Below are 23,445 nucleotides of genomic sequence, written 5' to 3' on the forward strand. Positions count from 1 at the left end.
CTGGAGTCAGGAGGACCTGAGTTCAAATCCGGCCTCGGACACAACACAAAAAAAAACTAGCTGTGTGAGCTTGGGCAAGTCCCTTAACCCCAACTGCCCTACCTTCCCCCTACAAAAAAGAAAAAAAAAAAGAAGGGGGAGACACAATGAAAAGTGCCACTGTTGGGATCTAGAAGCAATGGAATCAAATGTAAGATGGAGACAATCACTATCAAGTGGACCTGATGACTGACCTGGGCTGAATTCAGGCAACAACCCAAAAAAGTAGCGACTGGTACCAGGCAGGGATATTGAATTAGAAGCAGAGGAATAGTGTCAGAGAGGAGAGAAAGATAAGTCCTTCAGGGAACCACAGAACTAAGATCAAAAAAAGGAGCTGCAGCTGAGGGGCACAGAGCCATGGTGCAGACCAGCAGATTGGGACCTGGCTCTTTGCTGATCCTGAGTCCTGTGGACTGCAGAGGTCTAGGGAAGGAAAACTGATTCTCTACTGAGTCTGAATGAGGAGAGTTCTAAGTGAGGATAGTAAAGGGTGCGAGAAAGTTTTCCTTAGGGGCACCTAGGTAGTGCATACATAGAGCAGCAGCCCTGGAATCAGGAGGACCTGAGTTCAAATCTAGCCTCAGATCCTTGCCCCTTACTAGCTGCATGACCCTGGGCAAGTCACTTAACCCTGTTTGCCTCACCAGGAAAAAAAAGTTTGCTTGATGGACTTGGGACTTGATGGCTTGGGCACGAGTTGTTTCTGTTTTCTTATTAAATAGATCTGCCCTTGTCTATATTTAATACTCATTAGCCTGAGTGTTTGCAGAGAGGCACTGAGGGCCCCTTCTGGGAAGCAAAATAGGCCAGATACTGATTTCCAGGATTTCCCAGGGGAAGGACATAAACTAGAAAGATTTCACGAGAGGGATGACAAAATTGCATTTGAGTCCTCGTGTCAGAAGGGATGTTCTGACTCTAGGGTCAGAGAGTAGAAGTTCTTTGAACTTTTTTGTGTGTCATGGACTTCTCTGACAATTCAGTAAAATCTATGGACTCCTCAGAATAATGTTTTTAAATGTATAAAAATAATATTCGTAATAACAAAATTTGATTAAAGGCAACCAGTTGTAATGGAAAACAGTAATTAAAACAAACAAAAAAAGTTAATGGACCCACGTTAAAAAAACCTTCATTTAAACAAAAGCTGGTGCTTTGCAATATATCCTTTCTCTCATTCTCTGTCCTTTTTACCTGGAAAAACAAACACAGATTACATTTGTCCAAGAATGTGTAGGGAGGGAATCAGGTGCAAGCAAAAAGGATTTTTTCTGAGACCATGGCCTGTGTACAATGTCCATGGCCCATCACAATGTTTGGGGTGGTAGTGGTACAGATCAGCCAGACAAGAGATCCAGAAGCAGGAGAACAGCAATATTCCACTGCCCAAAAGGCCCCTATTCCATTCCATTATATGGAAACCCTTAGGTCTATGACCTTGGCATCTCCCTAAAAACCTCTTTCTATTAAGCTCCCTGACCCTCAATGAGCTATTGCCCTGGAAAGAGGTCAAGTGTCACCTGAAGGCCAAAGACAGCTCTAAACAGTGGTCAAAGTGAAGGTTCAGGACCAGTAAGACAGCAGGAATCTGAAATTTCTCTCCTGGGAGCAGGGGGCATGGCTGAATGAACTGCTTCTTTCATCCATCCCATCCTCTTCATTCTCAGAGTACCACAATCTGGGAAAATTCCATTCTACTCAGTAACACCCTTTCAGCATTCTCCCCTGGCCAGAGAAATGATCCCTCCTGGGGCCCCTGAAGCTCAGCTCCTTCCCTGGGGGTGGGGGGGTGTGTGGGGAGGGGGTGTAGGCCCCAATGAGAGGGAAGCAGGCAGGGCTGCTGTGGAGCAGGAAGCTGAGTAACCAGGAGCTAAGGGGCTGGGTTCCCAGGCAGGGAGTGTTATGAGTCTCTAAAGGAAACATGTGAAGACTCAGTGCAGAATGTCAAAGGGAGAAAAGGTGGGGAGCGGGAACAGTGAGAGAGCAAACAGGCTCCCCAGCCAAGGAAAAGAGATGTTCAGGAAATGGGGAGAGAGGGAGGAGAGGCGATTTTCCATAGCCCGTCTGGAGCCTAAAGCTGACCCAGCCCACATTGGGGGTAAACCTCTGTGCACAGGAACTCAGTGAGAGGGGGTTGGGAAATAGGGAACTGTGCAGGAACATCTCCCCACCCCCACCCCCACTCCTTCAACCCAAGAGGACTAAGCTAGAGAGAGCCCTAACCCCAGGAGGTAAGAACCATGACTTAGCGCACGAGCTGCTGCAGGAACATTCATCTCTGCTGATTCCCAAGGGCCAAGGGCAACCACTGAATAAGCCTGCATCTCCTCCCTGCAGATTGGATTTCATCTCCCAGGATTTACCCCTCAGGTGTTAGAAGAAGGCTCTGATATGTCCCCAATACTCCCGGGGCCTCTGGCTGGGGGAAATCAGCTGGCAAAGTGATTGGGTCCAAAGGACCCTGAAGCTCACAGCCGCCTGCCTATAATGACAAAAGAACCTAATGCATACTTTTAAAAAAAATAATAAAATGAATCCACTCATTGGAGGGTGTTGTGTTCAACAGGCGAAATCTCAGCAAATATGGGGACTAGAACAGATGGAAAAATATAATAAAGCATTTTGTGAAAGAAGCATTAAGCCAAGAAACTCTAAAGAAGCTGAAGATGGAAAAGAGAATTCTAAAAGTCAATGTGTGCTATGAGTGAATTTTATTAGCTTCAAGTCTGGGGAGGGTCAGGGGGAAAGGAGATGTACGAGGGGGAGGGAAGTAAGGTGCTAGGCAGATTTTATTTGGGGGAAGAAGGGCTGCAAAGACATGGAGACCATGGAGGGAGCTAGAGAGGGGAAGAGTAAAAGAAGGGGGAGAGAAGAGAAGAGACATTGCCCTCCCCAAGAACAGACCCAATGGGAAGAAGTCATAGTAGAATGTTGAGGTCCTGAGTCTGAGATCATCAAACACCTCCCCCAAGGTGCCCCAAGAATCATGGAGACAAGAAAACACCTCCCCCCAGTATGGATGGAGGCTCTGAAGAAAGCTCTCCATCACTCTGGCAGTTAAGGACCAACTGCTTTCACCACCTGTGCTATCCAATTTGGGCCTTTTCCAAGAAGCAACCTTTGAATCCTTGATCTTGGAATCAAGTGACCCGAGGACTCCCCTAAGTGAAATTGATCTGGTTGGCTTCCCTGGAAGGAGAGTCCTCAGAACAGTCCTAAATCATAGTCTAAGGAGGTTGAGAAGGATGAAGACTTGGGGGTCTCTCTTGGAAATATTAGCATGACCTTCAGGGGAATCAATTCAATTCAACGGGAGCTTATTAAGTACCTATTTAATGTGCCACGCCCTGTGTCGGTAATGGGGAGGAAATAGTTCCTGCCCTCAAGAAGCTTACTTTCTACTATAGGAGATACAACTTGTATATAGTTAAGGAGAGAGGGACATGTGATATCATTAGAACTGAGAACTCCCAGATGAGGAAATTCCCTCTCCCAATGCAGGTGGGCACTTTTTCCACAACTTATAGAGATTAAGTGATTTGCCCAGGGTTGTACAAGCAGTATGTGTCAGAAGTGGAGCTTGACTTGAAGATCCTAAACCAGATCTCTATCCACTACACCACACTGCCTCTCATGTACACAGATGTGTATGAGCAAAATAATATGAACAGCACATAGGGGTATTAAAAACTGGGGAAATCAGGGAAGGTTTCTTGTACAAGATGGCACTCAAATTGAGTCTTGAAGAGAAGTTGGAGTTCCAAGAGTCAGGGTCAAAGAGGGAGAACATTCCAAGAACTGGGGATAATATATGAAAGCCAGAGAGATGGGAGATGGGGAACAGAAAGTTCAAGTTGTATTCAGGGGAACAGCGCATAAGGTCATTTGGCTGAAATTTGGAGAGTCTGAGGGGGAGTGATGTATAATCAGCTTGGAAAAAAGCAACTGGAGCCAGACTCTGAAGGACTTAAAGTGATGTGGGAATCATTAACACCCGTCTCCGGGAGCAGGATTGGGTGGTGTGGGAAAGGGACAAAAGAAAAGCTGCGATTGGAGGTGGAGCCAAGATGGCAGAGAGTAGCCAGGAAGCTGCTTGAGCTCTCCCCAGTTTCCCTCGGAAACATCATTAAATCAAGCCTCTAAAAGAATTCTGGAGTGACAAATAGATGAAGTGAAACAATTTTCCAACCCAAGATAACTTAGAAGGACTTCAGGAAAGGTATGTCTCACTTGGGTAAAAGGGGAGCACAGCCCAGTGCAGACAGTGTCTGGGCAGGCTAGCAGGAGCCTCTTAGCCACATCACAAATCAGCCACCGAGGCCCTGCAATTCTGGCTCAATAGGCCAGTGGCACAACAGGCCAACTGTGAGGCCTCCAGCCCAAGTGCATCAGGCAAAATGCTAGCTCTGGAACCCAGGGCACAACAGTTGTGACCAGGCTGGGCCACCCTAGTACAGTGGGCAAGCTGCCAGCCCCAGAGGCCCCAGTGCAGAAAATTCCTGGCCCAATATACAAGAAGCTTGAGACAGTTCCCCCTGTACTCCAGGAGCAGAGCTCAAATTTTAAAAATTGACAAAAAACAAAAAAGAGCCCTGACCATAGAAAGCTACTATGGCAACATGGAAGATCAAAACACAAACTCAGAAGACAACAATATCAAAATGCCTACATGAAAAGCCTCAAAGGGGAATATGAATTGGTCTCAAACACAAAAGTCCTCTTGGAAGAGCTAGAAAAGGATTTTAAAAATCAAGTAAGAGGGGCAGCTAGGTGGCACAGTGAATAGAGCACCAGCCCTGGAGTCAGGAGAACCTGAGTTCAAATTCGGCCTCAGACACTTAACACTTACTAGCTGTGTGACCTTGGGTGAGCCACTTAACCCCAACTGCCCTCCAAAAAGCAAAAAAAAAATCAAGTAAGAGAAGTAGAAGAAAAATTGGGAAAAGAAATGAGTTACGCAAGAGAATTATGAAAAAAGAATCAACAGCTTAGAAAAGGAAGCACAAAAAATGACCAAAGAAAACAACTCCTTCAAAAATAGAATTGGCCAAACTGGGGAGAAAAATCCACTGAGAAAACAACTCTTTTAAAAGTAGAATTGGCCAAATGGAAGAGTAGGCACAAAATTCAACTGAAGAAAGCAATTCCTTAAAAATTAGAATTGAGCAAGTGAAAGCTTATGACTCTATGAGACGTAAAGAATCAGTCAAACAAAATCAAAAGAATGAAAAAAAATAGAAGAAAATGTAAAATATCTCATTGTAGAAACAACTGGCCTGCAAACTAGATGCAGGAGAAATAATTTAAGAATTATTGGATTACCTGAAAGCCATGATCAGAAAAAGAACCTGCACAGCATCTTTTAAGAAATTATAGGGGGGAGAGGGCTAGGTGGCCCAGTGAATAGAGCACCATCCCTGGAGTCAGGAGAATCTGAGTTCAAATCCAGCCTCAGACACTTAACACTTACTAGCTGTGTGACCTTGGGCAAGTCACTTAACCCAATTGCCCTGCCTTCTCCCTCCAAAAAGCAAAAAAAGAAAGTAAGAAATTAATCCAGGAAAACTGCCCTGATATCCTAGAACCAAAGGGTAAAATAGTCATTGGAAAAATCTACTAATCATCTCCTGAAAAAGATCCCAAAATTAAAGTTCCAAAGAATATTATAGCCAAATTCCAGAACTATCAAATCAAGGTAAAAATACTGCAAATAGCCTGAAAGAAAAAAATTCAAACATCAAGGAGCTACAGTCAGGATTACACAAGATTTAGCAGCTTCTACATTAAAGATAGAAGGGCTTGGAATATGATAGGATATGCCTTGGAAGGCAAAAGAACTTGGATCTGGGGCAGCTAGATGGCGCAGTGAGTAAGAGCTCCAGCCCCAGAGTCAGAGGACCCAAGTTCGGTTCCAGCCTCAGATATTTAACACCCACACAAAAAAACTAGCCATGTAACCTTGGGCAAGTTACTTAACCCCAAATGCCCTCCCAAAAAAGGGCAAAAACAAAAAAAAGAGCTTGGATCACAACCAAACATCAATTACCCAGCAAAACTGAACATGATACTTCAGGGGAAAAGACAGATCTTCAATGAAATAGGGGACTTTCAAACTTTAGTGATAAAAAGACCAGAGCTGAATAGAAAGTTTGATTTTCAAATACAAGAAACAAACTTGGTACTCAATAAGGTTAAACTATTTACATCCCTCCATGGGAAGATAATACTTATAACTGTTAAGAACTGTATCTCTATTAGAGCAATTATAAGGAGGATACTTAGAGGGTGTGGGTATATGTTGACTTCGATGTGATGATAAAAAATTAATTAAGAGGTGAAAAAAAGGATTGTACTGGGAGAAGATGAAAGGGGGAGGCAGAATGGGGTAAATTATGTCACATGAAGAGGCACAAAAGACCTATTATATTAAAGGGAAAGAAAGGAGGAGATGGGGTTTTAGCCCCAGGGCGGGCCTGACCAGCCTCAGGCAGGAGGGACTCCAGATCAGCAGGAGCTGTGGCCCTTTCCAGAATTATCAACACATAGATGCAAAGGACAAAGTGAGAAGTCAGTGCAGTCTGGACTTTGGGACCCAGTAAGTGGGAGTGTGTGGCTTTTGCCCCCAGGGTAAGAAGCCGCTGAGACACCAGCCATGTGGCAGCTTCAGCTCCTGGCCTGCAGAGTGCAGGGGGACCAAGCGACCAGTCTAAGGGGAAATTGCTCTTGCTTTAACCTGCTTGGATCTGGATTGCAATCTAGGGTGGTGGTTCTGGGGCATGTGTCCAGCTTGCCAGAGCATGTGGAGGCCTCAGAGAGGGCACCCATCTAATACCTCCGGCAGCTGAGAAAACCCCAGCATTTGGGACAAAAGCTCCCCTTTCTGGTGGCAGAATGCTACTGTGGCAAAAAGCCCAGGGGTCAAGTGACTGAGGGGCAACATGACCAGGCAAAGGAAACAAAGCAGACAGAAGATTCCAATATTAGACTCATATTTTGGGGACAAAAAGGAGCAAAGCATGGAACAGGAGGAAGACAGTGAAGTCAGAACCCCTGCACCAAAAGCTTCAAAGGAAACTATGAGCTGGTTACAGGCCATAGAGGACCTTAAGAAGCAGATAAGAGAAGTGGAGGAAAAATTGGAAAGAGAAATGAGAATGATGCAAGAAAATTATGAAAGGAGAGTCAACAGCCTGACTGAAGAGAATAACACCTTAAAAAATAGACTAACTCAAATGGCAAAAAAGGCTCAAAAAGGCAATGAGCAGAAGAATGCCTTAAAAAGCCAAATTTGCCAGATGGAAAAAGAATCTCAAAAGCTCACTGAGGAGAATCATTGCTTCAGAATTAGATTGGAACAAATGGAAGCTAATGACTTTATGAGAAATCAAGATGCTGTTAAACAGATCCAAACAAATGAAATAATAGAAGGCAATGTGAAATATCTCATGGGAAAATCTACTGACCTGGAAAATAGATCCAGGAGAGATAATTTAAAAATTATTGGACTACCTGAAAGCCATGATCAAAGTAAGAACCTAGAAATCATCCTCCAGGAATTTCTCAAAGAAAACTGCCCTGATGTTTTAGAACCAGAGGGCAAAATAGAGGTTGAAAGAATCCACCAGTCACCTCCTGAGAAGATCCCAAAAAGAAAACTCCTAGGAATATTATAGCCAGGTTCCAGAATTCCCAGATCAAGGAGAGAATATTACAAGCAGCCAGGAAGAAACAATTTGAATACTGTGGAAACACAATCAGGATAACCCAGGATCTGGCAGCTTCTGCACTGAGGGATCGAAGAAGGGCTTGGAATATGATATTCCGGAGATCAAAGGAGCTAGAATTAAAACCAAGAATCACCTACCCAGCAAAACTGAGTATCGTGTTTCAGGGGAAATTATGGTCATTCAGTGGAATAGAGGGCTTTCAAGCATTCTTGATGAAAAAAACAGAGTTGAATAGAAAATTTGACATTCAGATACAAGAAGCAAGAGAAGCATGAGAAAGTAAACAGGGAAAAGAAATCATAAGGAACTTGTCAAACTTGAACTATTAACATTCCTACATGGAAAAACAATAATTGTAACTGATGAAACTTTTGTCAGTATGAAAACAATTGAAGGGAATAGAAATATATATGTGTATATATATATATATATATTTATATATGTGTGTGTGTGTGTATGTTGGGGCGGCCAGGTAGCACAGGGAGTAAGAGCACCGGCTCCAGTGTCAGGATGACCTGGGGATCGAATCCCAGGCTCAGACACTTAGCACCCACCCAGAAACACCTGGCCGTGTAACCTTGAGCAAGTTACTTAATCCCAATTGCTTTAAATATATATATATATATATATATATATGAGTGTATATTGGCATATGAATACATATATGAATGTGTGTATACATGTTTACATGTTTACATAGATAGAGGGCACAGGACCAATTTAACAGGAAGGGATGATACTTAAAAGGTGAAATTAAGAGGTGAGAGAGAAATATAATGAGAGGAGATAGGGAGAGACAGAATGGGGTAAACTATCTCATAAAGAAGAGGCAAGGGAAAATAGTTACAATGGAGGGGAAGAATAGGAAGGCAAAAGGGAGTGGTCAACCTTATTCTCATTGAATTTGGCTTGGGGAGGGAATGAAATACACCCTAAATAGGGTATCTCACCCTACAGGAGAGTAGGGGGGAAGGGGATGAGAGAGGGGATGATGGAAGGGAGGGCAGGCATGGGGGGGGGAAGGAAGTTGGAAACATCCACTTTTGAAAAGGGACAGGATCAAAGTAGAGAATAGAACAAGTGGGAGGTGGGATAGGAGGGAGGGAAATATAGTCAGTCTTTTACAATATATCTATTATCTTATTATTTTGCATTAGCTACATATGTACAACCTATACTGAACTGCTCATCTTCCCAGTAAGATTGGGTGACAAGGGAGAAAGGGAATGAATCTTTAATTCAAAGTTTTAAAATCAAATGTTTAAATATATATATATATATATATATATATATATATATATATATATATATATATATATATACACACACACACACACATACATACATACTATTATTAATACTATTTTACATGTAATTGGGAAATAAGATACACAGGCATAGAGATCCACCATGTCCTACTGGAAAAGTCGAAAGGGGTATGGGAGAAAATATGGGAGAGAGCAGATTGGAGGAAGGGATATCCTATGGGTCTGCTATTATGGGGCGGTGGGTAGGGGAAAAACGGGGAGAAAATTTGTAACTCAAAATCTGGCAGAAATGAATGATATGAATCAGAAGTTAATAAGGCATTTGAAAAATGAAAATAAATAAAGTTTTTAAAAATTTTTTTAAAAAGAAAGGAGGAGATGAGCAATGTTTTATCTCATTGGATTTGGCTCAAAGAGGAAATAACATACATACTCAGTTTAGTAGAGAAATGTATCTTACCATATAGGGAAGTAGGAGGGGAAAGGGGAAAAAAAGGGGGTGGGGTGGGCTGATTGAGGGACACAATGGCCAGAAACAAAACACTGATGAGGAGGTATAGGATGAAAGGAAAGAGAAAAGTATTAAAGAGGGAGTGGAATAGGATAGAGGGAAACACATAGTTACTAATCAGTAATGTGAATATGAATGGGATGCACTCTCCCATAAAATGAATGAATAGCAGAATGGATTAAAAACCAGAATCCTACAATATGTTGTTGGCAAGAAACACATTTGAAGCAAAGAGACACAGAGAAAGTAAAGGTAAAAGGCTGAAGCAGAAGATATTATGCTTCAGTTGAAGTACAAAAAAAAAAAACAGGGGGAGCAATCCTGATCTCAGACAAAAGCAAAAATAGATCTAATTTAAAAAGACAAGAAAGGAAAGTACATCTTGCTAAAAGGTACCATAGACAATGAAGTAATATTAATACTATACATATATGCACCAAGTGGTATAGCATCCAAATTTCTAGAGGAGAAGTTGTGAGTTACAGGAAGAAACAGAAAGCAAAACAATACTAGTGGGGGACCTCAACCTCCCACTCTCAGAACTAGATAAGTCTAGCTACAAAGTGAACAAGAAAGAAGTTAAGGAGGTGATTAGAATTTTAGAAAAGTTAGACATGATAGACCTCTAGAGAAAACTGAATGGGGATAGAAGGGAACATATGTTTTTCTCAGTGGTACATGGCACCTACACAAAAACTGATCACTTATTAGGGCACAAAAACCTTGCAACCAAATGCAGAGAGACAGAAATATTAAATGCATACTTTTCAGATCATGATGCAATAAAAATTACATGTAATTAAAGGCCATGGAAAGATAGATTAAAAATTAATTGGAAACTAAATAATCTAATCCCAAGGAATGAGTGGGTTAAACAACAGATCATAGGAATAATCAACAATTTCACCAAAGAGAATGACAATAATGAGACAATATACCAAAATTTATGGGATGCAGCCTAAGCAATTCTTAGGGGAAATTTTTTTTACCTCTAAATGCTTACGTGAATAATAGAGAAAGAGCAAATCAATGAATTGAGCATGCAATTTAAAAAGCTAGAAAAAGAGCAAATTAAAAACCCCCAATTAAAAAAATCCCCAATTAAATACCAAATCAGAAATTCCAAAAATCAAAGGAGAAATTAATAAAATTTAAAGTAAGAAAAGTATTGAACTAATTAATAAAACTAAGAGTTGTTTTTATGGGGGGGGGGTGGAGGGGATGGGACAATAAAACAGGCAAACCTTTTCTTAATTTGATTTTTAAAAAAGAAAGAAGAAAACCAAATTACCAGTATCAAAAATGAAAAAGGTGAATTCACCACAAGTAAAAAGGAAATTAAAGCGATAAGTAGGAGCTATTTTGCTCAACTGTATGCCAGTATATCTGATAATCCAAGTGAAGTGGATGGATATTTACTAAAATATAAATTGTCCAGATTAAAGGAAGAGGAAATAAAATATTTAAATAATGACATTTTGGAAAAAGAAATTGAACAAATCATCAATGAACTCCCTAAGAAAAAGTCTCCAGGGCCAGATGGATATACAAGTGAATTCTACCAAACATTCAAAAAACAATTAATTCCAATACTGTATAAATCATTTGGAAAAATAGGCAGAGTCCTACCAAATTCCTTTTATTACACAAATATGGTGCTGATACCTAAACCAGGAAGACCCAAAATAGAGAAAGAAACTCATAGACCAATTTCCCTAATGCATATTAATGCAAAATTTTAAAATAAAGTATTAGTGAAGAGATTACAGCAATTTATCATGAGGATAATACACCATGACCAGATGGGATTTATATCAGGAATGCAGGAGTGGTTCAATATTTTTTTTTTAAGCAATTGGGGTTAAGTAACTTGATCAAGGTTACACGGCCAGTTATTTCTGGGTGTGGTGCTGAGTGTCTGAGCCCGGGAATCGATCTCCAGGTCGTCCCAACACTGGAACCAGTGTTCCTACTCGCAGAGCCACCTGGCCGCCCCTAAGCAATTGGGGTTAAGTAACTTGCTCAAGGTTACACAGCCAGGTGTTTCTGGGTGGGTGCTAAGTGTCTGAGCCCGGGATTCGATCTCCAGGTCTTCTCAACACTGGAGCCGGTGTTCTTACTTGCTGTGCTACCTGGCCGCCCCAAGAGTGGTTCAATATTAGTATTAACATAATTGACCTTATCAATAACAAAACCAACAGAAATTATATGATTATCTCAATAGATGCAGAAAAATCTTTTGACAAAATACAGCACCTGTTTCTATTAGAAACACTAGAGAACATAGAAATAAATGGAACTTTCCTTAAAATGATAAGTACTATCTATCTAAAACCATTAGCAAGCATTATCTGTAATGGGGATAAGCTAGAAGCCTTCCTAATAAGATCAGAGGTGAAACAAGGATGCTCATTATCACTACTGTTTTTCAATATTGTACTAGAAATGCTAGCTTTAGCAATAAGAGAGGGAAAAAATTGAAAGAATTAGACTAGGTAATGAGAAAACAAAATTATCACTCTTTGCAGATGATATGATGGTATACTTAGAAAATCCTAGAGAACCAACTTAAAAACCACTTGAAATGATTAACAACTTTAGCAAAGTTGCTGGATATAAAATAAACCCACATAAATCACCAGTATTTCTATATATTACCAACAAAGCCCAGCAGCAAGATATAGAAAGAGAAATTCCATTTAAAATAATTGTAGACAATAAAAAATATTTTGGAGTCTACCTGCCAAAACAAACCCAGAAATTATATAAACACAACTACGAAACATTTCTCACAAAAATAAAGTCAGATCTAAACAATTGGAAAAATATCAATTGCTCATGGGTAGGCTGAACTGAAATAATAAAAATGACAATTCTACCTAAATTAATTTACTTATTCAGTACCATACCAATCAAACTACCAAAAAAATTATTTTGTAGAACTAGAAAAAATAGTAAAAAACAAAATCATCTAGAAGAACAAAAGGTCAAGAATATCAAGGGAATTAATGGGAAAAAATGCAAAGGAAGGTGGACTAGCCATACCAGATCTAAAACTTTATTATAAAGCAGCAATCATCAAAACTATTTGTTACTGGGTAAGAAATAGAATGGTGGATCAGTAGAATAGATCAGGTACACAAGACACAGTAACAAATGATTATAGTAATCCACTATTTGATAAACCCAAAGACTCCAGCTTCTGGGATAAGAACTCACTGTTTGACTAAAACTACTAGGAAAACTAGAAAATAATATGGTAGAAATTAGGCATAGACCAACATCTCACATAATTGGCCAAAATAAGGTCAAAATGGGTACACGATTTAGACATAAAGGGTGATACCATAAGCAAATTAGGAGAGCAAGGAATAGTTTACCTGTCAGATCTATGGAGAAGGGTAGAATTTATGACCAAACAAGAGTTAGAGAACATTGTGAGATGCAGAAATGGATAATTTTGGTTACGTTAAATTAAAAAGGTTTTGCACAAAGTCAATGTCACCAAGATTAGAATGAAATCAGAAAGATGGGAAACAATTTTTACAGCAAGTGTATCTGATAAGGCTTCATTTCTCAAACATATAGGGAACTGATTCAAATTTTTAAGAAGACAAGTCATTCCCCAATTAATAAATGGTCAAAGGATAAGAATAGGCAGTTTTAAGTTGAAGAAATTAAAGCTATCTATAATCATATGAAAAAAATGCTCTAACTCATGATTGATGAGAGAAATGCAAATTAAAACAACTCTGAGGTACCACCTCACACCTATCAGATTGACTAATATGACAGAAAAGGAAAATGATAAATGTTGGAGAATATGTGGGAAAACTGGGACATTAAAGCATTGTTGGTGAAGTTGTGAACTGATCCAACCATTCTGGAAAGCAATCTGAATCAATGCCCAAAGGTCAATCAAACTGTGCATACCCTTTGATTCAGCAATACCACTACTAGGTCTGTATCCCAAAGATATCACAAAAAAAGGGGAAAAGAACCCACATGTACAAAATTATTTATAGAAGCTCTTTTTACAGTATCAAAGAATTGGAAATTGAGGGTATGCCCATCAATTGGGGAATGACTGAACAAGTTGTGGTATATGCGTGTAATGGAATGCTATTGTTCTATAAGAAATGATGAGCCGGTGGAATTCAGAAAAACCTAGTAAGCTTATATGAACTGATGCTGAGTGAAGTGAACAGACCTGGGACAACACTGTACACAGTAACAGCAACATTGTACGATGATCAGCTATGATAGACTTAGCTCTTCTTAGCAGTACAATGATCCTAGACAACTCCAAAAGACTCATGATGGAAAATGCTATCCACATCCAGAGAAAGAACTATGGAGTCTGAAAGCAAATTACAGCATAGTATTTTCACTTTTTTTTTTGTTTTTTTGTGGCTTTTCCTTTTTGTTCTGTTTCTTCTTTCACAGCATGACTAATGTGGAAATATCTCTCCATGATTGCACATGTATAAACTATATCAGATCACTTGTCCTCTTGGGGAGAGGGGATGGGAAAGAAGAAGGGAGAAAAAATTTAAAACTAAAAATATTATTTTAAAAAATGAATGTTGAAAAGTATCTTTATGGGAAATTGGAAAAAAATTTAAATCCTATTTATTAAAAAATTTTTTAAAAACTTTGATCATGGTAGCCAATTTAAAAACAGACCTATTGTCAAGGAACTTAAGATCAAATCCTAGCTCTGGCCATTAGTATCTGTATGGCTTTAGGCATAGTTTATCTCTGAACCTCCATTTTCTCATCTGTAAAATGGAAAAGGTTAGAATACCTGCCTTGCTTCAGAGTTGCTGTATATACTACATAAAGTACCGTGTTGATATAAATTATTACTATAATAAGCCCCATGCAAGGGAGGGGGGGAGGGCATTTCCAGGGAATGGGGAGATAGAGAATGGCTTTAAAACATGGAGTGTAGACTTCTTCATAGAATTATGATTAGATTTACAACAGAATTGTAAATTTAATTGTTGAAAGAGTCCTTAGACATCATCTCTTCCAAACCCTTCACTTCAAAAATAAGGAAACTGAGCCCTCAGAGATGCTGAATGATTTGGACAAGGTTATGAAGCTGGCTAGTGAGTAATAAAACTGAGCCTGGGACCTAAGTGTCACAACACCCGGCTCAGGCATTTTCTACTGCCTTCAAATAGGGACTAGACAGGGACAGGGGCAAGGACCAGAGAAGCAGAAGTGACATGAGGTGATTCTAGATCAAAAAGTATATGTTAGAGAGTCCTGATCCCACTTCCTACTCTCCTCCCCAAGTCCCTCCTCATATGGACATACCTTCTGTCTCTCCATCCAGTTTCTGGATTGATATTTGATTAAACAAAAGAATTCTAGAGCTGAAAAGGATCAGAAATTCAACCCAATCAACAAATCAGTACTGCAGAATCACAGACTCTTAAGAACCCTAGAAATCATCTCCTTTTTACAAACGAGGAGACTGAGAGCCATAAAGAGACATGGCGCCGGGTCACAGAATTGTGGAGGCCCCCAAATTCCCAGTCCAGTGTCTACTATGTGCAACGTTCTCCATTATTTCAATCTTCTTCTTCTATATCACATTAGCTTATTTTTCTGAGATCTCCAGGCAAGTCTGCAGTTTCCCCCTTGAAATGTCTTTTGAGGATAAATTAACTGAGGTTAAATGTCAATGTCCACCCTGAGAGACAAGGAGGACTTCAATGATCTTCTCCCCTCTCCATAGCCTCCTTACCTAATCCCGATCCCAGGTCCTGCTCCAATGTTCATCCTAGTTGACGAAAGAATCAGGTCTAAAACCCAGGCCTAAAATACCCCGCCTACTACGCTGAAAGCTCTGGAGTCTATTTTTTACATCATATATCTCTGTTTTCCAAGATCACTCGTCGGGAGATCTTGGAAAAGGTCTGGGATACAATAGATGTTGGACTGAAAACAGGGGTGCTAGGCTCTAGTCATGAACCAGTCAAGTGACTTCATTTTGTGAAGCCTCAACCTCCCCATATATAAAATAGTGTGATTAAGCTAGACGAAGGAGAAAGGATACTAGGGGAGGCAGCTGAGAAAAGTGCTGACTTTGAGATCAAATGACTTGGATACAAGCACTAGTTTTCCATCTGTGAGCCCTTGAGCAAATCACTTAAGATCTTGGAGCTTCGGTTTCTTCATCTGCAAGATGAGGGGGTTGAACCAGCTGAGCTGCAAAGTCTTCCTCTTGATCTGTGATCTCTAAGGCCCATTACAGCTCTGACTTTCTATAATTCAAAATATTTGTTCATTTTATTTGTCATTCTTTCTGGCTCTGTTGGTTGAGTGAGATTCTTGATCCACATCCTGTATTGTAGAACCCTGTCTACAATTCCAGTTGCAGAAATCTAGCAGCTCCCCCCTTTCTAGCTGTGGCCCTCATCCTACCCTAGATCCCATTCCAACCCCAATTTCATCCTAGTTTTCATCTTTATGCTACAATTTACATCCTAATCCAAGGGGAACTCTGGGAGCCCAGCAAGAAGTCCAATCTGGTCCTTTGACACAATCCTGTAATTAACTCTAGTCAGTACGATTAGATTTTAATGATGTTCCTGGCAACTTGGGGCTCCCTCTGGTGGCAAAGTTCCCATATGGCCCCAGGGAGGGGGAGGCCTTCTGAATCCATAAGGGCAATGTGGGAGGGGTGCGTGGGGAGTAAGGGGGCATTTAACAGAATGAGTATGGGGTATGACCTTGTCAGGGCTGAGAGTAAATCTCAAGTAAGGTTTCTAAGTAGGATTGCCACAGTGGGTGAGGGGGGAGCCTAAACTACAGCTGAACTTCCTAGGCCCCTCCCTTCTCCCACTCCCCCAAAACCCCACTTCCTTACTTCACAAAGTATATGTGAACTGATTCTATAGAAGTAGGTGGTCGGTGGAGGTGAGATCAGAGACTCAATGTGAACACTGAGAGCAGAGGATCCCTTGGGAGAAACTGGTCCAAGAAGGAAGAAAAAGAAATGAAACTGGTTAATGTCACAGTGGCCTATGGCCTCAGTTCTACTACTGCACGTCATGTCTCTTCTCTATACCTTGGTCTTATTATCCATCTCTGGGCTAGTGTCCCCAGCCAGTGCCTAGCCAGCCTTCTGAGGGTACTTGAGCTCTGAATCTGTAAAGAGCTGAGAACCATGGCTCCCATTGCTAATGCAGAACCCTAAGCAAACTGATTGCCAAGTAGGGTCAAGAGAGAAAAGACTTTGAAAAGTGAGGGGAGTCTCAGTTGGAGAAGAAATTAAGAATCACTGATGCATCAACGTTCAATCTGTATTTTCATGGAAGGTAGGGGAAAAAATACAGAAGGAATTAGGATTAGAAACATAGAACACCAGAATTCAGAAAGACAATATAAAATTCTCACTTTCCAGGTGAGAATACTGGGGCCGAGAAGGGGAAACAATGTGTCTGAGGGCACATAGGTAGTTATTGGCAGGTCCAGCCCTGACTTTCACTGTAGGGTTTATTTTATTTTACTATATCAGAAGGGAAGATTAGCTAGCAGAGGATCTGTACAGAGAGTGGGAATGGGGGATTTGAAGAAAAAAAATCAGTATCTCCAGACCCCATTGGTGGGGAAGCCCAGCCCCAAGGCCAGGGAGGGGGGTGAAGGGTGGGGAGTGGAGAACATCTCGCTGAATCATGGAGTTAAGCTTAAAAAAATAATAATAATAAGATGAAGTAGGCTGAGTTCCCAGGGCTGGCAAGAAGCCGAGCCGGTCCTGGGCTTTAGGGAGGACAAGAATGACGCGACCAAGGGGCCATTGAGGACGTCTGAGGAACGCAGATCGAGGGGAATCTGTTGGTGGCTTGAGCCCAGAGGAGCTGGAATTCCAGGAAAGATAGACAGACTAGGAATCCCAGACTGCTACCCCCCTACTAAGGGTGGATGAGAACAGGTCAAGGCTAAGAGGGACACTACCCTTAGACCAATAAAATTGAGGGCATGTGAAATTTTTCAAAAAAAAACTTGAGGGTTTATCAAATCTTGACTAAGGCTGCTTAAAAGCCTTCCTATACTTCAGCATCTCCTTCTTCCCTCTCCCACCCTATCCCCTTGACATATAGACTCAAAGACCCAGTCCTAGGGCTTTAGTACAGGTCTTTATAAAGGGGCAGAAACTGAAATCTCATTTGTAATGGGTCAGGATGGGGCAAGAGAAGTTGAAATCAGGAGAGGACAGGGAGGGGTGGGGCTGAGAAACCAAAAATCCAAGTCTCAGCTCTGGGCTGAGGTCTAAAGAACCATTAACCCAACCAGCTCTGCCTCTGAGTATTTAAAAAAACTCACCTTCCAGCCTTCCTCTCTAGCCTATTTCTGGACACAAGCCCTCATCTCTCTGACAGTCTTTGGTGTAAGAAGCATGAGGGGGTTAACCACCATATTTCTCACTTATCTTTCCCCAGAGAGGTAAGAAGAAAGTCATTAGAAACTCCATCTCTAATTTATATATTGAGGCATTAGGGTGTGTAAGAGCTATATTTAGTGTTAAGGTATGGGGTTGACAGGGTATATAAGGAGAGAAGGAATACTTTTTGACTAGAAAACATGACCAGCATCTTCAGACGCTGGTTAAGATATAGGCCAGAACCTTCCTTCCACTCATCCTACACAGAGACATAGTTAGTAAATCTGGCACCTGAGGCCAATTCAGCTAGGGGAGGGGGTTGAGAATGACCCCAAACTCCCCTTATCCTCAAAAGGAGTGAGAAGAGAAGCAACAGAAGAAGGGACCAAGGGCAATGGAGGTGGGTCCCAAGGAAAGGATGTACCTAACCTGAGATCTAAGAATGGCAGTCTGAGCAGGGCTTGCTCAAGGAATACAGATCAGAAGAATGTCAGTATGCCTCAGATGTGGGTGCAAAAGCTTGGTTTGGGTTCCTAGTTTTGGTTCTGCCACCAAGTAGATGTCTCATAGTAGATCTTCATACCAGAGACAATCAAGAACTTTTATCTTGCAGGTGGCACCATTCAACTGGGTGTCCTGGGACCTCGGGGAAGGGGCTAGGAATCCTGGATATAGATAGAATGAAAGGCATCACCCAATGGAAGGGGGGTATCTGGGACAGAGGCTGGCAAAGGAGTTCAGAGCTTTGTCTGACTCCCATTTTACCACGAGACAATCTTCTGCAGGAAACAGAACAGTGATCTGCTGCAGATCTCACAGCTATGCACTCAGCCCCTTACCATCATCCCCCTAGAGGGAAGACCACAGAGGAAGAGGAAATTGGGGATTCTTAGTGACCCCATAATAGGAAAGAGGGCAGACCCTTTGCAGACATTCATTAAGTTCTAACCTGAACCTTCCAAACCATGGGAGGAAGAACTGTCCCCTGCTCCATCCCTCCTAAAGTGAAATGACTAAGGAGTCTTGAATGTTTTAGAAGTTTTGTCCCTGAAAAGGGAAAAAAGCCAGCCTCAGTGTGATTTTCCCCAAACTGCACCCCTCTAAATACAGGACTCTGGGCTTTCACGCCTCTAGTTAAGGGAGGTAGGGAGAGATGCTCCAAACTCCTCCCTCTGACCTCTCCATTACCCTTCTTGATCACTGAACTCCAGGCCTCCTCCCACCCCTGAGCCCCCAGGGGGGTCTCTCTTGCCCTGACCCCTTCTCGAGAAAGTGGCCCCCGCCTCCCTCCTGAGTCCGAATCATTGCAGCACTTGATCTGCTTCCCTGGCCTGGCCTCATGGCTTGGCCTCTAGCAGTCTCCCCCTCCTTCCCTCCCACTCCGTGCTTGGCAAATGGCGCTGTCTGTTCCTAAGCTATGACCCAGGGGGCCAGGGCTGGGCCAGCTAAGTAGGAGGTTGGGAGGAGGGCATGAATCTGCCCTTCTCAGAAAGGGCTCCCCCTTCCTAAAGAGCTCAGAGGCCAGGGCAAAGGTTGAATAAAGTTGAGAGAGAGACAGACAGACAGACAGACAGAGAGAGACAGAGACAGAGACAGAGTGCAGGGAGGGATGGAGGAACCAGAAAGGACCATAGATTTTAGAGTTGGAAGGACACAGGGTGGGAGCATCTATCTCTGCAGGAGACAAAACAGGAAGAAGAAATGAGCTTCAGGAGAAACAGAAAGAGAAGCTGAATGGGTCCCTGAAAGAACTTCTAAACACGAGGATGAAGGAGACCCAGAGCGTCTGTATTCTTTCCTGAAGACCCTCATGAACAAATAAGAGGATTCTCGATATGGGAAAGTTTCATTATTGACCTACCTTTCATTTTAAGACTTACCTACCTATCAGAGGACTGGCCCAGATCAATTCCTCCACAAATACTAATCCAGTGCCTGCTCTGTGCAAATAAGCAGTAAAAGAAGAGTCAGACAGGATGCCTGCCCTCAGGGGGTTTAACAGTTACTTTGAATTCCCTTCCACTTTGTGATTCGGATTATCTTGTCATTTTCTTTGTCCCATACCCTTCTCAGGAACCTAAGAGGCAGTTATAACTAGCAAAGCTGGTGTCTGGAACAAACAGCATGAAAGGTACCCTCCAATCACCTTTTTGTGTGAAGGGGGGATACCTCATGACACCAGGCTCATGAAGGAAGAGACATCAAGATACCACTCCATGGAATAAGGGAGAACAAGTAGCCTGGTATAGTTCAAGCACACTGCTGGAGGTTCTGATGCTATGAAAAAGAGTGTAGGGGAGGAGATCCAAATCACATGCAAGAGGATAAGCTGTGGTAAGTAACAAGGACATCTCTTCATTCGGTTGGATAGGAAGTGAGACATCTGGTAGCTTCCTATTTTAGTAATTATCCTTGCTAACTACGTGTTGAGCTTGGTTGTTTCTATTTGCTGAAGAACTACACATGATGGCAGCACCCTCAGAATGTTGGCGGCTCTCAGGCCCACTCTGGTTTGTCCCACCCCAGTTACAGCTTTGTCAGGAAGGATGTCTTGTTCTTTTCTGATTGGTCCTTCTGTTTCCCTAGATCTACTAACTGGTATCCTCACTGGCCAGATCCACAAAACTAATGGAGGAGATACTCCTGTGGCCCCTCAATGAACAAATTCCATTGACTCCCAGAAATGCTCATGAAAGTCCTGCTGTTCTAGCACGAGGGGAGCCGCAGTGTTAAGAGAAGACAGTGGGGCTGTAGAAGAGTGACTGCTAACCAAAGCACAGGAGAGGCGGAGGGTTTGATGGCCCTGTGGTCCCTTCCAGATACTGGTTTCATGGAACTTGGAATATGACATCTCCTATGAATACGGGGAAGAAGGTCAGAATGAGGGAAGAAGGAAGCTTACTCATCTCTTCTTCCTTGACAATAAGGTCTCCTCTTTGAAAAGATTGATCCCCCTTTAATTGATCCTGACCATTTCTTCTTGAATCAGTTCTTCCTAATTGTAGTTTAGTCATTTTCAATAGTGTCCAACTCTTTGTGACCCCTTTTGGAGTTTTCTTGGCAAAGACACTGGAGTGGTTTGCCATTTCTTTCTCAAGCTCACTTTACAAATGAGAAAACTGAGGCACTGGGCAGCTAGGTGGCGCAGTGAGTAAAGCGCTGCTGGAGTCAGGAGGACCCGAGTTCTGCTCCAGCCTGAGACACTTAACACCCACACAAAAATACTAGCCGTGTGACCTTGGGCAAGTTACTTAACCCCAATTTTCCTTCAAAAAGGAAAAAAAAAACCTGAGGCACACAGGGTTAAGTGACTTGCCTAGGGTCACATGGTTAATGAGTGTCTAAGGCCAGATCTGTATTTAGGTCTTCCTGACTGGCACCCTATCCACTATACCACCTAGCTGCCCCTTCTTCCCAATAGGGGAAGTTAATTTCAATTTGATTTAAATATCCCTATGCCCAGAAGGTTAAAAATAAGTGATAAAGAACATTACAGTTTTTAAAGTTGGAAAGGGACTTTAGAGATTATCTAGTCTATGGGGTTCTTAAATGGGTATCCATGAACTTTTTTTAAAAAATAAATATTTTGATCACTGTATTTCAGCATAATAAGTTTCCTTTGTAATCCTACATATTTAATGCATTTAAAAGCATTATTCTGAAAAAGGATCCATAAGCTTCTTCACCAGACTACACCAAAGGATCCATGATACACACAAAAAAAGTGAAGAACCCCTGCCCTAGAAGACTGTATATTTAATGAGAAAAACTGAGCATCTTCCCCCCAGTAGCTCTCAGAACCCTGGCTTTCAGGTTGTGCTAGACCAGTAACCTAAACCAAGACCAAGAACAGAGTTGGGGAGGGAGGATAGGACCCCACAGCAGCTCAAGATTTTGTTTGATTTAGTTAATATATGATAATACTTTGAGCATCCTATAGGGACTTCAGAAGAGAATGGAAACAGATGGTCAGGGAGAGTCTTACATCCAAATGCAACTTATAAGGTGGGTCCTTGCCAAACATGTCAAAGGCAGGGGCATTGTTTTTGAAAGGAAGAAAAAGAAGTATTCTTGGTGGGTGAAAAGAAAAGGACAGAGACAGAGAGAGAGAGAGAGAGAGAGAGACAGAGACAGAGAGGGGGGGGAGAGAGAGAGAGAGAAACAACATTGGGATCCTAGAAAAGGGGAATGCGAAGGAGGAGGTATCAGATAAGAGAAACAGGTGTGTTCTGAAGGGAAGTAGTAGAGGCTAAGGTACTTAGAGATAATGTATGGCAAGCAACTAGCTTACCTACTTTCCTGTTTCCTGTGACAGAAAGAAGTGGAATTTGGACACTAGACACTGAGATTTCTTAACCCTGCTCCTTTGAACCCTCCACTCCTCACCATCCCTGTGGTTTGTCATTGCATTGTTTACTACTATTCATTTAGCAACATAAAAATATTTAAAATGTCCCAGGCACTAATATCAATATTGTACAATGATCAACAACGTAGCTATTCTCAGCAATACAACGATCCAAGACAATTCTGAAGGATTCACAATGAAAAGTGCTAGTCACTTTCAAAGAAAGAATTGATAGAGTCTGAATACAGATTGAAGCATACTTTTTTTTACCTTATTACTCTTGGGCTCTTTTGGTCCCATGATTTCTTTTGCAACATGGCTAATATGGAAATGTTTTGCATGACAGCACATGTATAATGTATATCAAATTGCTTGCCTTTCCAAGGAGGAGGGAGAAAGGGAGGGAGAGAATTTGGAACTCAAAATTGCAATTTATATATATATATATTTGTGTCTGTGTAAATCTTTGTTTACATGTAATTGGTTGGGGGAGGGGAGGGGGAATAAAACAAAAGCAAAACCAAACAAAATGTTCCAGACACTGTGCTAGGCACTGGAAATGCAAAGACAAAAAAAGGAAACACTCCCTACCTGCAGGGAGCTTACGTGTGACAGGAGTAAGGAGGCAGAGGGGAACATATATACAGATGAGCAAATGCATAATATATACAAAATAAACCCAAAATAATTTCAGACAAAAGATGTTAGCAACCAGGAGATGAAGAAAAGTCTCAAGTAGAAGTGATGCTTGATTTGAGCCTTGAAGGAATCTAGGGATTTTAAGAGGCAAAGGTAAAGAGGGAGTACATTCCAGGCATGGAGGGAGGCTGGGGCAGGGGTAAGGGCAGCTGTTCATAGGCATAGAGATAAGAACTGGAAAGAACATGTCTTCTCCTTTTATGTGTGAACTAGCCACATCTCTAGGTCACTAGACTGCTTCCCCTGACAAATGACTTCTTGGGTTTTCCCCACTGAAAAAGTATAGGGGTTGCTCTCCAAGTCTCTAATAAATTCATTATAGCCCCTAGGGAAGGGCTATACTGATTGAAACTGGCATCTAATGATTCTCTCTCTCTCTCTGTCTCTCTCTCTTTCTCTCTGTCTCTCTGTCTCTCTCTCTCTCTCTGTCTCTCTGTCTCTCTCTCTCTGTC

This window comes from Petaurus breviceps, unplaced genomic scaffold, assembly GCF_028583685.1.
Source record: "Petaurus breviceps papuanus isolate PSGF00001 unplaced genomic scaffold, PetGlider_PUasm1.0 551, whole genome shotgun sequence".
Classification (NCBI taxonomy): Eukaryota; Metazoa; Chordata; class Mammalia; order Diprotodontia; family Petauridae; genus Petaurus; species Petaurus breviceps.